We start from the raw sequence: 15,791 nt of genomic DNA, 5'->3' as shown, positions 1-15,791 counted from the left end.
AAAAAAAAAAAAAAAAAAAAGATCTGAGGCTTGGGGCACCCCCGACTATATCAGTTTAAGTGCAAAACAGCTTATATATTTTGTGTGAAGGTGCAGACATAGCAACTTCTCACACTGGGAAGTTTGTGAATCAATTAACAAATATTTGTGGCATGAAGTTTGCTAGGTTGTTTATTAACCCTGAAAAAGATTAAAACATAGGTCATGTCCTCAGGGAGCTGACAGCTGTGGCGCCTAGACTGTGAAGGGACTTGAGGCCACAACATGTATTATCAGAAGTAATATTAGGATCAATTAAGGCTCAGAGAATGAAGAGGTGAGTCAGAAGAAAAAAATGGGAGAGTGAGGGGAAGAAGGGTTATAAGACCCAGGACAGGGGCACTAACGCTTAAGGACTTGGCTTTGAAGGCACACGCAGGAAGGACTGTAGATTTAGGCCCTCTGGAAGAGGGGACTTGAAACTGAGACCCCTATACAGATCTAGGACCTTCAAAGTACCTCATTCTCAGTGAAAGAAGAGACAAGAAAAATCCTACCCACTACATCAATGATCATCAAGGGAGCTTGTCTCTGCCTAGAGCTCTGAATAGAGAACAAAAAAAGTCTTGCCTGAGAAATCAAAACCTCAGCCTTTCCACACAAGGGTGGAGCCCAGATTCACACTGCTCACTCAGTATAAGAATCCCAAGGCTTGGAATTTAACATAAAAATTGGGCCACAAATACCCATGAGGCACCTGGCAGAAGAAAAATGCAAAACAACTCTGGAAGGATACTCCCACAACCCAGGCCAGACAGGATATCCTAGATAAAACAAGCTCCACTGAAGTTTGCTCACAATCAAAAATTTAAACACAGATAAAGAAATACTCCCCCATGAGTCAGAATGAGTAAACACAAAGAACTGGAGGTTATCCCAAGAACCTAAGATAATAGAGAATCTGAAGGAGACTGAAATAAATGTGTTTAAAATAATTTAAAAACCAAAAGAAAGTGGGGAGGGGACCACAAAGAAAGAACAAGATGTCATAAGAAAAACAATAAATGAATTTGAAAAAGAACCAACTGAATTTTTAGAAGTGAAAATATGATCACTGAAATTTAAAGCCTAAGGAAGAGATAACCCATAGCTAGAGAGAGAATCGGTGAATTGAAAGATTTTAGGCAACTGCACAGGATGCAGTAGAGAAAGATAAAAGAGCTGGATATATGAAAACACCATTAGAGATAAGAAGAATGAAATGAGAAGGCCAAGCATTTATCAAATAGGCATTTCAGAAAGAGAAATCAGAAAAAAAAATGTGTAGGCAACAATGTTTGAAAATATAATGCCTGGGAATTTCCCAGAATTTCATAAAGATATGAATTCTCAGGTATAAGGATAGCCACCACCTCTGAGCAGGGCAAATAAAAATGAACCCATACCTAGATACATGCAATAAACTTCAGAATGCCAAAGACAAGACAAAAAATATACACAGCAAGCATAAAAAGATTACCTAGAAAAGAACAACAGTGGAATCTAAGCATACTTTTCAATAGCAACAATAGAGACCAGAAGACAGCAGAATAATATGTTCAAAATGCTGAGGGAAAATAACTGTCAATTAGTATTCTATACACTTTTAGAGTAAGGCTGAAATAAAGATATTTTCCAACAAATATTAGGATACTTAGTCACTCAGAGACCTTCAATAAAAGAACAACTAAAGAATATTCTTCTAGGGCTTCCCTGGTGGTGCAGTGGTTAAGAATCCGCCTGCCAATGCAGGGGACTCGGGTTCAAGCCCTGGTCTGGGAAGACTCCACATGCCGTGGAGCAACTAAGCCCGTGTGCCACAATTACTGAGCCTGTGCTCTAGAGCCCGTGAGCCACAACTACTGAAGCCCGCATGCCTAGAGCCCGTGCTCTGCAACAAGAGAAGCCACCGCAATGAGAAGCCTGCGCACCACAACCAAGAGTAGCCCCCGCTCACCGCAACTAGAGAAAGCCTGCGTGCAGCAACGAAGACCCAACGCAGCCAAAAATATAATTAATTAATTAATTATTTTAAAAAAGAATATTCTTCTAGAGGAAGAATATTGAGACCAGAGGAATAATGAGCAAAGAAAGAAATTGGAAACTTGTGGGTAAACCTAAAGAAACACCTCCCTGTCAAAAATAAATAAATAAACAAAAATAAAGGATAATGGCCAAGGCAGTGCAGACTTAAAAACAAGGTAGGAATATAATAGTAGCCAACAATAACACTGAACAGTGAAGGAAATTAATAAGAGCCAAAGGAGTTAGAGGCACTTGTTTCATGCAGAAAGTAGGGAAAGATACTGACTAGCTTCATATTTTAGGTCAATAAATTAAGGGTAACTAACAAAAATAATAGATGGTGTATAATCAAATGAATAAAAAGGAAATGTATTTTTTATTCATTTGATTAAAAAAGGGGTAAAGTGGAGAGCAAAAACAAAAAAGACATGGTGAATACATAAGACAAAATAATATAGGGGAAATAAATATAAATATTCCAGTAATCCAAAAATATCAACACATTAAATGAATAACTTTAAGGTTCTAGGGTGGATTTTTAATATTTTATTTAAGGGATATACTTGAAAAACTAAAGACATAGAAAGGGCGAACATTAAGGGATAGAAAAATATAATCAATATTTTTCAAATACTAACCAAAAGAGGATGTTATAGATCTGTTAGTATCATACAAAATAATTTTAGTATAAAATATAAACAAAAATGATAGTAACATAATGATAAAAGGAAAAACTTATCAGGAATATATAATAATTCTGAACCTGTATACCCTTAACAATATAACTTCAAAATATATAAAGCAAAAGTTATCAAATACATAAAATTCCCAAATGTGAAAAGCTATTAAAAAATTTTAGATGTAACACAGTAAATCAACAATACTTCCATAAAAAATTATTTGTTTTGAAAAATAATGTTTAGATAAACATATAAAATAAAATCTTTATTGTGTCAGAGTAAGGAAAGATTTCTTACATAAATCACACACACAAGCACACACACACACACACACACACACACACACACACACACACAAAGAAGATCATAACGGAAAATACTGATAAACTGACTACATTAACATTAAAGACTTCTGTACAAAAGACACTATTTAAAAAAAAGACAAGTCACAGAGTCATTATAGCATTATGAGCTACATATGACATATTAGAATGCAGAGTGAATGTTAAGATAGAAAGGAACTCATGAGTTCTCTCATAGCTCATTTCTTTCTTATATGTGTAAGAATAAAAAAAAAAAAAAGTTTAGGGCTTCCCTGGTGGCGCAGTGGTTGAGAGTCCACCTGCCGATGCAGGGGACGTGGGTTCGTGCCCCAGTCCGGGAAGATCCCACATGCCGCGGAGTTCCTACAGATATATAAGAAAAGAAACAACAGCACAGTAGAAAATGGGCAATGATCAGGAACAAGCAATTCACAGAAAAGGAAACCCATGCGGTAAAACAAACAAAAACCATGAAAAGACCTACTTAACAAATTGAATAATCAGAGAAATGCTGAACACATTAAACCCACTGAAGGCTTTTCACACCTATCACATAAACAACAATTTTAAAGCCTGATAACACTAGGTGTTGGTGAGGATGTGCAGAAACAGGAAGTCTTGCACGTTTCTGATGGAAGTACCCAACCATTGGAGAGAGCAATTTGGTGGCTCGCTAGTATCTAGTAAAGTTAAAGGTCCCCCCACTTTATACCCAGCAACCCAACCACACACACGGAAGGAGACACACACTGAAAGGATGTTCCCTGCAGCATGGTTCGCATTCGTGAAAAAAGAGAAGCAACCAAACTGCCAGCATTAGGAGAATGAGTAAATAAATTAGTAGATTTGTACAGTAAGATATTACACCTGAGTGAAAATAGATTACCTAGACCTAGAGACAGATCAACCTCAAAATTAAAAATTTAAGTGAAAACGCCAGTTGATATGATTTTTAAACATTTTGAACACAGTCAACACAATAATCTCTAAGAATACAACTTACATGGTTAAAAACAATGTTTAAAACATTCATGGGAATGATGTGTACTATCTCCAGGATAGTAGTTACCTCTATGGAGAAAGAGGGAAGAGATGAAATAGGAGAGTCTTAGCTATTAACTGGTACCTTTTATTTATTTTCAGAAAGAGAGATCAATAGCAAAATTGGTAAAATCTGTTAAATAGGAGTGGCTATCATATTGCTTTCTATACTTTTACATATGTCTGAAATATTTCATAATTTAAATTTTTTTATGTTTTGTTTTAAAATTTGAGGCACTGTGCCTAGTCCCACATCAGAGCAGCAGGATGGCCTCACTGAGGTTGGGGGATTTGAGAAAAGTCTTCCTAACAATTCATGAGAGAGTGGAGGGGGAATTCCCTGGTGGTCCAGTGGTTAGGACTCTGCACTTCTAATTCAGGGGGTACAGGTTCGATCCCTGGTCGGGGAAATAAGATCCTGCATGCCCCGCAGTGTGGCAAAAAAAAATTGTCATAGAAAAGAATTCTCAAGTCCCAAGAGAAAATAATTTTTTAAAAAAGAGAGAGTGGAAGTTTGGAGGTCACAGTCCTACAGAGAGAGATGAGGGATGAGACCATCAGGTACCCCAGGCAGGGCTCTCACACACCTTGACCAGCCCAGTCCGATCCATGTTTGTTTCTTCAGAGACTGGAGATCCCAGGAGCTACAGCCACAGGTGCTCTGTCATGGAAGGAAGTTCCTGGTCCCAGTGGATGACTCAGCCTGGCCAGAAAGTTGGCAGAGACTGAGCTGGTCCTTCTCACCTCTGAAATGCCAGTGAACTGAAAGGGTTCAGTTCGATTTGGTTGTTAATTACACACTGCGTGAGACTGGAATCTCACCTAATAAAGCCAACCATAGTCTGGCCTCCCAAATTCAAGAGGGGAGGGGGGCGGGGGGAGAAACTCCGCATGTGTCAGTTGAATCTATTTGCTTGTTTTATAACCCAGGTATTAGAATTAGTAATTTTTTTAAAAAATCTGTGGCATTCAGCTAGAACAGGGATTAATCAATATCCCATTCTTGAGTCAAGCAACCTAATGAGTGTTCAAGGGTGAAAAATTTTTTGCTAGAGAAAAGGAAGGAACCAAAAATTACTCTGTGAATGCTACATCCCTTACATGAAAACAATTTTTAAACTGGTATAATGGTAGGCATTTTAAGGTGATAGACTATAATCTTCTTCCTACTTTCTAAATTTTTTACAATGATAGTTATCAATTTTATAGTTACAAAGTTTTTAAGAAAAAAAGAGTAACATTGTATTTCTGAAATCAGAAATACAGTTCTACTGTATTTCTACTGATTGAGAGAAATAGATCTTTTCTGATACCCAGAAGAGAATCTTACAATCACTTAAGAAATCAATTTGAATTAATGACATTCCACCTTTCTAAAAGAGAAAAGAATTGCATTCTACCTTCTCTCCCTGAAGAAATTTAAAAATTGAAACAACCCTGTGAAATCACTAATGTTCTGTTTAAACAGGCCCTTTATCAGCATTAATACTAGCAATTGGTAGGAACACATTAATTAGTAATTTTGTGAGGTACAAGTTTAGAAAGCACTCTATGTCACTTGTGGTTTTTATGAAACAGACTTTCATGCAGTTAGACTCCTATATAAACCTCCCAGGGCCGTCATTTAGCCAGGCAGTTACTAGCATGAAAATCAACAGTTCCCCAGAGAAAACCATAATTCAAAAACACACATGCACCCCAATGTTCACTGCAGCACTATTTACAATAGCCAGGTCATGGAAGCAACCTAAATGCCCACTGACAGATGAATGGATAAAGAAGATGTGGTACATATATACAATGGAATATTACTCAGCCATAAAAAGGGATAAAATTGGGTCATTTGTAGAGATGTGGATGGACCTAGAGACTGTCATACAGAATGAAGTAAGTCAGAAAGAGAAAAACAAATATCACATATTAATGCATATATGTGGAATCTAGAAAAATGGTACAGATGAACCTGTTTGCAAGGCAGAAATAGAGACACAGATGTAGAGAACAAACATATGGACGCCAAGGGGGGAAAGGGGGCGTGTGATGAATTGGGAGATTGGGATTGACATGTATATAGTAATATGTATAAAATAGATAACTAATGAGAACCTGCTGTATAACACAGGGAACTCCAGTTCGCTGTACAGTAGAAACTAACACAGCATTGTAAAACAACTCTACCCCAATAAAAAAGAAAATCAACAGCTCACATCCTTTAGCTGAGCAGGGCCACACACAGGGAGAACTATTTATATCAGGACTAAGCACTATTATAACAGGAAGGAATTGCCACCCCTTCTGCTTAGGTGTAAGGAGAACCTTAAACAAGCCATTCTTATACTATAACCTTATATTTATAGCCAGTGAAAAAGCCCAGTCATTGAAATCCAACTTTGTAATTCTCCATTGAGAATGACATTATAGGAAAAACCTCATGTTTAACTCTGTCATTTGACATTTTTCATACCAAGTGGGTGTGTTCCCTATTTGAATTTCAGCCACACAGTCTTATTACTGAGCTACTCACATCTACCATGGTGATCTGAATATAAAACTGGCTATTTGCCCAGATACCTCAGTGTACAAAACACAGCAAGTTAGAAGTAGAATGGGGATTTAGAACTTGAGAATTGTAAGTCTGAGAGGGAATATAAGTAGTTAACCCCTCCCACCCTGCCTTTTCATTTTCTAAATTGAGAATACCAAGGTTCCCAGCAGTTCTGCCTGAATTGGGTTGGTGCAGTTTCCCAGTGACTTGAACACAGGACAAGGTAGTATGAGATGCCCTAGGGGAGCTCCTCCCTGTATTCCAGACTTATCCTTCTTGCCCCCATTGTGTACTACAACCCAATTTCCCCTTGGCTGTCAGGACCAATCAGCCCAGCCAACACAGTAACCCCCTTCCTTCCCTTTTGATTCAGAGACATGAATATCACCCAAGATTACAAAACTATTCAGTGGGAAAGAGAGGACTAGAATTCAGAATTCACTCTTGTCTCTCAACAGATAGCAATTAAACAACATTTACTGATGCTTACTGTAAGTCCTGCATTTTCTAAGCAAGTTCCATGGAGCATCTCATCTAATCCCTACAATAGCACTTTTAGGGAAGATGCTATTATTACCCTCATATTACAAAAGGAAAAACTCAAACCGAGATGTGGGGAGCTCAAGTTACAAGGTCACACAGCTGGTCAGTGACAGAGCTGGGATTTGAATGGAGGTGGTCAGATGCCAGATCTCCACTCTTATCCACTAGGTCTTACTACTTCCTTCCCATCTATGTCTCCCAACCCAATGCCACTTCCACTACACAGGCTCAAAGGGGTCCCACCGCTTCATTTCTGGCCTCAGCACCCAGCACGGAGTCTGACATAGAATCGGCGCTTGGTTAGAGTTTGATAAATAGGATTGAACTTCTCTAGGTAACAAAATTAGGCAACTCCAGAGGCACTGTTCTTAAAATCAATATGGAATTACGTAACTCAGGAACAGTGACAAATTAAGGCTGATTGAAAACTTCCTGGCCTGAAGCCATGATATGATAAATCATAAAAGGTTTGGTTTGTGGGTTTGTTTGGGTTTGTTTCTTTAGTACTTCCAATGTGCCTGGACTGTACTAAGCACTTCACGTACATCATTTTATAGAATTGCTCACAACAACCCTGTAACGTAGGTGCTGTGATTATCCCCAGTTTGCACAGCTTGGCGGGCTGGAGTAACTTGCCCAAGACCATGCACTAGTATGGGCTAGAGACAAACTTTTAACACAGAAATGTTTCATTTCAAAGTGTGCACTTTTCTACTATAAATATAAATTATGTGTTAATCCAGCCATTTTGACTATTTTTTCCCATGTGGTGACTCACCATTTACTGTGCTGATGTTGAAAAAGAGGATTAATACCTTCCTTGAAGAGCAACCCTGTTATATCAAACTTGTGTGGCATCATCCAGGGCACTAAGTGATTCACTGAAATGTGCATTACAAAAATAGCATGACAATTAAAACCCACCCCTACAAGGAGCCCTACATACATTATCCCTTTTAGTCCTCACATCCAAGTAGGGATGATTAATAGTGTTTACAAAAGAAGATCTGAAATCCAGAGAGGCAAAGGTGCTTTGCCCAAGGTCACACAGAGGAGCAATGGAAGCCAGAACTAAGGGAATGCAATCCTGCGGACTTCCCAACTTGCCATACTGCCTCCCGGCCTCTAACCCCAGTCCTTGTACAGGCTGCAGGCCGTCCTGAGCTCCATGGGACATTAGTTATCTACATGAGAAATGGGCTGTGATCCCAACTATTTATGAATATCATATCTTAAATATATGTTATTAGCTAAAGCCTGAAGGTACAAAAACTTTCAAATGGCATGCCTTAAAAGGTAATATAGTTCAATGCTTCCATTTTACAGATGAAGAAACTGAGATCCAGGGAGGTGAACTGTCTTTTAATTCAACCAACAGTTATAGTACACCCACTTCAGGCAGAACTTTGTGCCAGCTCGCACAGGGTAGACACATGTTAGTAAAGGAGATAAAACAAATATGCCAATTATTAAAATAATAGGCAGAAGAGTTATAAGTTGCCATCCTCTAGGAATCTCTTCTAAGCAAATATAAAAAATGCGGTCAAAAATGTATATGCAAGCAAGTTCATTTTGCATTATTTATAATAATAAAAACTTGATAGAAACCTAAATGCTTAACAGTACCAACAATAGATGAATGATTATGTTAATTATGGCACAATTATATCATGAAACATTGAATAACCATTCAAATCATAGTTTATAAGACTATTTAATGATCTGAGCAAATGTCCATAACATAATAAGAGGTGAAAACAGCAGAATCCTATATTGTATGTACAGTTTGAGCATAATTTGTAACATTTTGCACCAAAACGTTAACAGTGGCTAATTCTAGGCAGTGGGTTATGGGCAATTATTATTTTCCTCTTTATTCCTTACGTTTTCAAAATTGTCTACAATGAGCAGGTATTACTTTCATAATTAGCTAAACAAGCAATATTTTTTCAAAGTGCTTGGCAGCCTCTTCCAAGATTACTTTCCACTGGAGCCATCTGAGAGTAACAGAAGAGTAGGCTGGAAAGGCAGACTTGGGCAAATAACCTGCTAAGGGCCTGAACTTCATTCCTTTTGCATCAGGACCCTGTTAAAGGTTTCTGAGCAAAAAGGTAATAACTAGGGCTGGGCTTTAGAAGATAGAGAGGAAGGAATTGAAAGCAGAAGCCAGTCGGCTGTCAGAAGTGGTTAGGGCAGCCGTAGCGCATGAAGGCTGAAGTGCATGAGGACTGTAGGAAGGAGGGGAGCTGTGCCAGAGACATTGCACTGGCTTCATGCTGGCCGTTTGTGGAGAGGAAGATGCTGAATGTCAGTTAAAATGCGGTTTCAACATGGCCCTTTGGACTTAGTACTAAACAAATGAAACACAGGCAGAGAAGAGAAAATACCGAATCAATGAACCCCGACAAAAATCATTTCTCCTTAGCTTAAAAAGCCAGGAGCTGCCATCTGACTCATGGTTAATTTCGTTCTGGTCATTCTGAATTGTGTTACTGACGTCACGGCTGTGCAGCGCAACATGTAATACAATCAATACTCTAATCACTCCTAGCCATGCCCAGCACAGTCCTTGGACAGAGGAGAAGAGTTTATCCTCTTCTTGCTCTTGTCCTCTTTTTTTTTTCTTTTTTTAGCTCTGAAATCTGCAGTTTTCCCCAATGACTGACTATCAAAGTCACACCACGGAGGGGTTAAAAACACCGGAGGGAAAGTTACTGGAAGCACGTGCACCAGAATATTCACAGTGCCATCTGTAGGCAGTGGAATTCATGGTGATGGATGTTGTTTCTTTTAATTTAACCATATTTCTTAAGATTTTTCCAACTAGTGTGTATTAATTTCAGAATGAAAAAATCATTTAAAAATGTCAAATCATGCAAAAAAAAAAAAAAACTTTTATCAGTGACTTGGGCATCAGAGCATTAGCAGGAGAATTGGTGTCCAGGGTTGACTCTAGGGCCAATGTTTGCAAATAAGTAATTTAAACACAGCAGCTGCCACTTCAGACAAACTTATTCTTCCAACTGTTCCCTGAACTCTGGCTGCTTTTAGGTTCCCAGAGCTTCCTCATCTCTCCATAGCCTCTAATTATTTTCCATCAGACATTTCCACTTTCCTTAAATATATCACATGGGGCATTTGGGTATTAAACTATCTCTTTCCTAATGGAACAAAAAGGCTTTGCCCCATCATAGAATTTCTAGCATTTGGAAGACTTTCTATTGTTGTTGTTGATGATGATGATGATGATGATGATGATGAAGTTGATATTTTTACCTGGAAGCTTCCTTTCCTTACTCTCTTGAATTACACATACAGACCCCTGTCTATCTTCTCAAATAAAGGTATATGTCTTATATAAATAAGTGATAACAAATCTTTATGAGCTGCAAAGCTAATCAATGCCTCAGGAGAAACAGAGCAGTTAGTTTCCTGAGGAATAAGAACTTAGGGGAGTACCCTGAGAAAACCATAATTCAAAAAGAGTCATGTACCAAAATGTTCATTGCAGCTCTATTTACAATAGCCAGGACATGGAAGCAACCTAAGTGTCCATCGACAGATGAATGGATAAAGAAGATGTGGCACATACATACAATGGAATATTATGAGTTATTTGTAGTGAGGTGGATGGACCTAGAGTCTGTCATACAGAGTGAAGTAACTCAAAAAAAAAATGGTCATGAAGAACCTAGGGGCAAGACACAGACCTACTAGAGAATGGACTTGAGGACACGGGGAGGGGGAAGGGTAAGCTGGGACCAAGTGAGAGAGTGGCATGGACATATATACACTACCAAATGTAAAATAGAGAGCTAGTGGGAAGCTGCCGCATAGCACAGGGAGATCAGCTCGGTGCTTTGTGACCACCTGGAGGGGTGGGATAGGGAGGGTGGGAGGGAGACGCAAGAGGGAAGAGATATGGGGACATATGTATATGTATAGCGGATTCACTTTGTTATAAAGCAGAAACTAACACACCATTGTAAAGCAATCATACTCCAATAAAGATGTTAAAAAAAAAAAAAAGAACTTACGGGAGTACTGAGGATTCACGCTTGCAACAAAATTCACTGATCCCAACAGTGTACCAGGCAGTGTGCTTCGGACTGAAGTGGAACCAGAGATGCCAAGATGAACAAAGCCCAAAGTCCAAGCATGTTCCTCGGGAACTCAGGAAAGGGCACCGCCAGCTGGAGAGGGGACCCACAAGGCTTCCAGAGGAGCTGATGGAGCTGGTTCTGGAAAATGAATGTGATTTCCTAAGAGCTGTCAGTGTGCGCAATGGAGGGGCAGCGAGTAGTGGCAAGGCCACTTTCGTAGGCCAGGTGGCGTGCAGGACAGGGATCTGGAGGGTAATCGAGCTGATGAGCTATGCTGGAAGGCTTGAACTTCATTTCACAGAGCATAAGGAGCTATTAAAAGCTTTCGAGCAAGGAATAACCTGGAAAGACTCATATTTTAGCCATGTGGGAGATGGGCTGGAGAGGCAGAGAAGGAAAAAGGCTGAAGGTACAGAAGGTGCCTTTAGAGAAGTGGTTCTCAATGGGAATATTGCTTCCTGAGGAATACTCTAGAAAGTTATGAGACATTTTAACTGTCAAAATGATTGGAGGGCACACTGGCATGTAGTTGGCAGGGGCTAATAATGCTAGATGTACTGCAATGGGCAGCACAGTCTCACAGAAGGAAGAATTGCCCTGCCTCTCACATGACTTTCAAATGCCCCATTGGACAAACATACAGGTGAAAAACCTGTTGACAATTGTCTGAGCCCAGAACATAATACCATTTTACATGCAAATACTACGCATATATTTTATATATGCCATAAAGACAGGCATACAGATCAATGGAACAGAATTGAGAGCCCAGAATTAAACCCTTACAGTTATGGGCTAATGATTTTGACAAGGGTATCAAGACAACTCAATGAGGAAAGTATAGTCTTTTCAGCAAATGGTGCTGGGGCAGCTGGATATCTGTATACAAAAGAATCTTATCTCAAACCATATACAAAAATTAACTCAGAATGGATCAAAGACCTAAATGTAAGAGTTAAAACTATAAAAGTCTTAGACAAAAACATAAGTATAAACGTTCATGACCTTGGATTAGGCAATAGTTTCTTAGATATGACAGCAAAAGCATAAGCAATAAAAGAAAAAATAGATAAATTAGACTACATCAAACCCAAAAACTTCTGCATTGTAAATGATACCATGAAGAAAGTAAAAAGACAGTCCACAGGATAGGAGAAAATATTTGCAAATTATATATCTGATAAAGATCTAGTATTCAGAATATATAAAGAACTCTTAGGTCTCAATAATAAAAATACAAATATTCAATTTTAAAATGGACAAAGGATTTGAGTAGACATTTGGAACACAGTCTGGCAGTTCCTCAAAATGTTAAACATAGAGTTGCCATATGACCCAGCAATTCCACTCCTAGTATATACCCAACAGACTTGAAAGCATATGTCCAGACAAAAATTTGGGCACAAATGTTCACAGCAACATTATTCATAATAGCCAAAAAGTGTAAACAACCAAAATGGCATCAACCAATGAGTGGATAAACAAAATGTGGTATATCCATACCATGGACTATTATTCAACCGCAAAAATAAATGAAGTTCTGATACATGATACAACATGGATGAACTCTGAAAACATTATAAGTGAAATTTATGACACAAAAGGCCACATATATTATTGCATTTATATGAAATACTTGAAAAAGGCAAATCCATAGAGACAGAAGGTAGATTCGTGGTTTCCAGGAGTTGGGGGAAGAGGCAATGAGGAGTTACTGCTCATGGGTATGCGTTTCTTTTGGGGGTGATAAAATGTTCTGAAATTAGACAACTGTGATGGGTATGCAACTAAAAACCACTGAATCATACATTTTAAAAATGAATTTTATGACAGGTGAGTTATACCTCAATTTTAAAAATTTATATGTGCTGAAATTTTCAGAAAGGCAACTAACATACACATCGAGGGCAAGTGGTATTAGGTTTAATTTGGAAGTTTTCAGAAAATCACTTCACTCGCAAACCCTCATCGGTAGTATTTGGATCACCAACAGCCCACAACTTTGTTACTTGCGGCTGCTGAGATCACCCTGAGCATAGATGCAAGTCTGAGTACTTCATTATATTGTGCTTGAGCATTTACAGTTTGAAGAGCATTTTTATTATAAATTAATTGCCTTCTAGTTCTTCATACTATGAGGGCATTATATTGATTTTTCTTAAATAATGTTTGTGGGTTAATTATTTTACCTATGAATTTCATGTCAGTATACGAATGGGTATGATTCCCCATCACATTAATAATGTAATGTGTGCTATACAAAAGCTGGCACTGAGGCTAACAGAATTGAGGACCTTGACCTATTTTCAAATCAACCCCTCATTATACACATACCCAGTTCACAACTATCATTTAATTATAACCCAAGATCTTCCTCTTTTCTTCATTGAAGCCTTCACCCATTAGGCCTCTGCCCCTGCAATTAAAAGATTTCCTGTAAAAAGCTTAAATTGCTTTTCTATCTTTGCTCTTGTATAGACTCCCCATGCCTCCATGGGTTTGGGGTAAGGTGATTTTTCCTGATTGATCTACGTATGTTTTCTCCCCTGCTCATGCTTTAAAGTATACTGTGGAAGTGATCACAGGCACCACTGTTTATTCTCAAAGGATGCAATCTTCATGTCACTGTTCAAGCCAAGTGCCTCTCTGTAGGATAACTGTTAGTATTCTTAATTTCTGAGATCCTAAATAAGTGTCACATTGGGGACATTTAAACTAATTTCCTCAGCTCTGGCTGAGTATAAAACCTGTAGAGGAACAGCCTGGAGAGGCAGAGAACGGACAGAAAGCCAATGTCCAAATTTGGACCTAAGCTGTGTCATCATTAACAACTCACTTTATGTCTCTAAACCTCTTTTTTCATTTTTAGTTTAGGGATATTAATGCCTTACTTCCTGCCTTACGGACTTAACGACAATTGAATGTGAAAATATTTACAACATGTTTTGCAAGGAATGTCCACTAATGTATCCATTCCTCTGTTGCCAGAAGTCCTGGCTTGGTGCTGGGGACACTACAGTGCCCAAGACAGACACAGCTCTGCCTTCATGGAACTCAGAGACTAAAAGGGACAAACTCTAATGAATAATGACACAATCAATTCATTTATTCCATGGAGTGTTCAAAAGGAGAAGTGCGGGGTGCTATAACAGCTTATAGAGGTGGGGGATAGGACAAAACTCATTCATAGATCAGAAATGATGCTCAGGTGAGGCCTGGGGGTCAGTAGGAGCAACCTAACCAAAAGTTTCAAGAGTCTGGTCTGTGATTTTGTTTAAAATACGGATTCTTAGACCCCACTCCCAGAGATGTGGAAAAGCCTGAGGAGCTGTGTTTGCGCTTTTGGTTTTTTGAGTTTCCTGGGTGATTTCTCATATGCAGCCAGATGTGGGAACAACTGACCTCAGCAAAGAGTGGGGAGGATCAAAGCAGGTAAATAGAACAGCTACTGCAAAGGCCCAGAGGTGGGATTGAGTCTTGCTGCTAGATGCAGACCAACTGCCCAGGCAGAGGCATTTTCTGGAAGCTTCTTAGAAATGCAGAATCTCGGGCCCCATCTCAGACTTACCGAGGCAGAAACTGCATTTTAACAAGATGCCCAGGTGATATTTACATACATGTATGTACCCAGGAGCACTGGGTAGGAGAAGGCAGGAACTCTGGCTTATATATCTTGGTATTGTTAGCACCCAGTACACATTAGACACTCTGTAAATGCAGCCTGAATCAAGTTTTACTGATGCAAAATTTTATTTTATGGGAACTGCCTATTTCAGAAGCTGTTAATACTGGCGGGAAATGGGTACAGGCATATGATACTGAGAAGTGTGTAAAGTGCCACAATCTTTTGAAAGGACAATCTGGCAAAGGCACCAGAACGTAAAAGATGCATACCTAATTAACTTGGCAACTCCACTTCTAGGAACTTAGGGTAAGGGATTATATGGAAATGTCTGCAAAATATATGTCCACTGTGGCATTGCTTACAAGAGGAAAATAATGAGAAGAGCTTCAATTTCTATTAAAAGAAGATTAAACTAATTGTTGAATATAGATGTTCCTCTACAATGGAATTACATCCCAAGAAACCCATCATAAGTCAAAAATGCATTTAATACACCTAACCTACCAAAAATCACAGCTTAGCCTAGCGTAGCTTAGATGTGCTCAGAACACCAGAGTTCCCTTGTGGCACAGTGGTTAAGAATCCGCCTGCCAGTGCAGGGAACACGGGTTCGTGCCCTGGTCCGGGAAGATCCCACATGCCGCAGAGCAACTGAGCCTGTGCGCCGCAACTACTGAGCCTGCGCTCTAGAGCCCGCGAGCCATAACTACTGAGCCCACATGCCACAACTACTGAAGCCCGCGTGCCTAGAGCCCGTGCTCTGCAACAAGAGGAGCCACTGCAGTGAGAAGCCCGCGCACCTCAACGAAGGGTAACCCCCACTCGCCACAACTAGGGAAAGCCTGCGTGCAGCAACGAAGACCCAATGCAGCCAAAAAAAAAAAAAAA

The 15,791-nt window shown here is 39.2% G+C and overlaps 1 protein-coding gene and 1 non-coding gene across 2 annotated transcripts in view; both read left to right on the top strand.

The window, feature by feature from the left end:
- SLC7A14 (solute carrier family 7 member 14) overlaps positions 1 to 15,791 on the top strand; it is a 117,310-nt gene that overhangs the window by 18,209 nt on the left and 83,310 nt on the right. The gene's annotated exons all lie outside the window — the stretch shown is intronic.
- Positions 4,425 to 4,497, top strand: TRNAR-UCU (transfer RNA arginine (anticodon UCU)). Its single transcript has one exon. It is a non-coding gene; the product is annotated as a tRNA-Arg (tRNA).

Source organism: Physeter macrocephalus, chromosome 1 (genome assembly GCF_002837175.3).
Source record: "Physeter macrocephalus isolate SW-GA chromosome 1, ASM283717v5, whole genome shotgun sequence".
Lineage (NCBI taxonomy): Eukaryota > Metazoa > Chordata > Mammalia > Artiodactyla > Physeteridae > Physeter > Physeter macrocephalus.
Note: the sequence above shows the minus strand (reverse complement) of the source record. Positions and strands in the feature narration are given on the sequence as shown.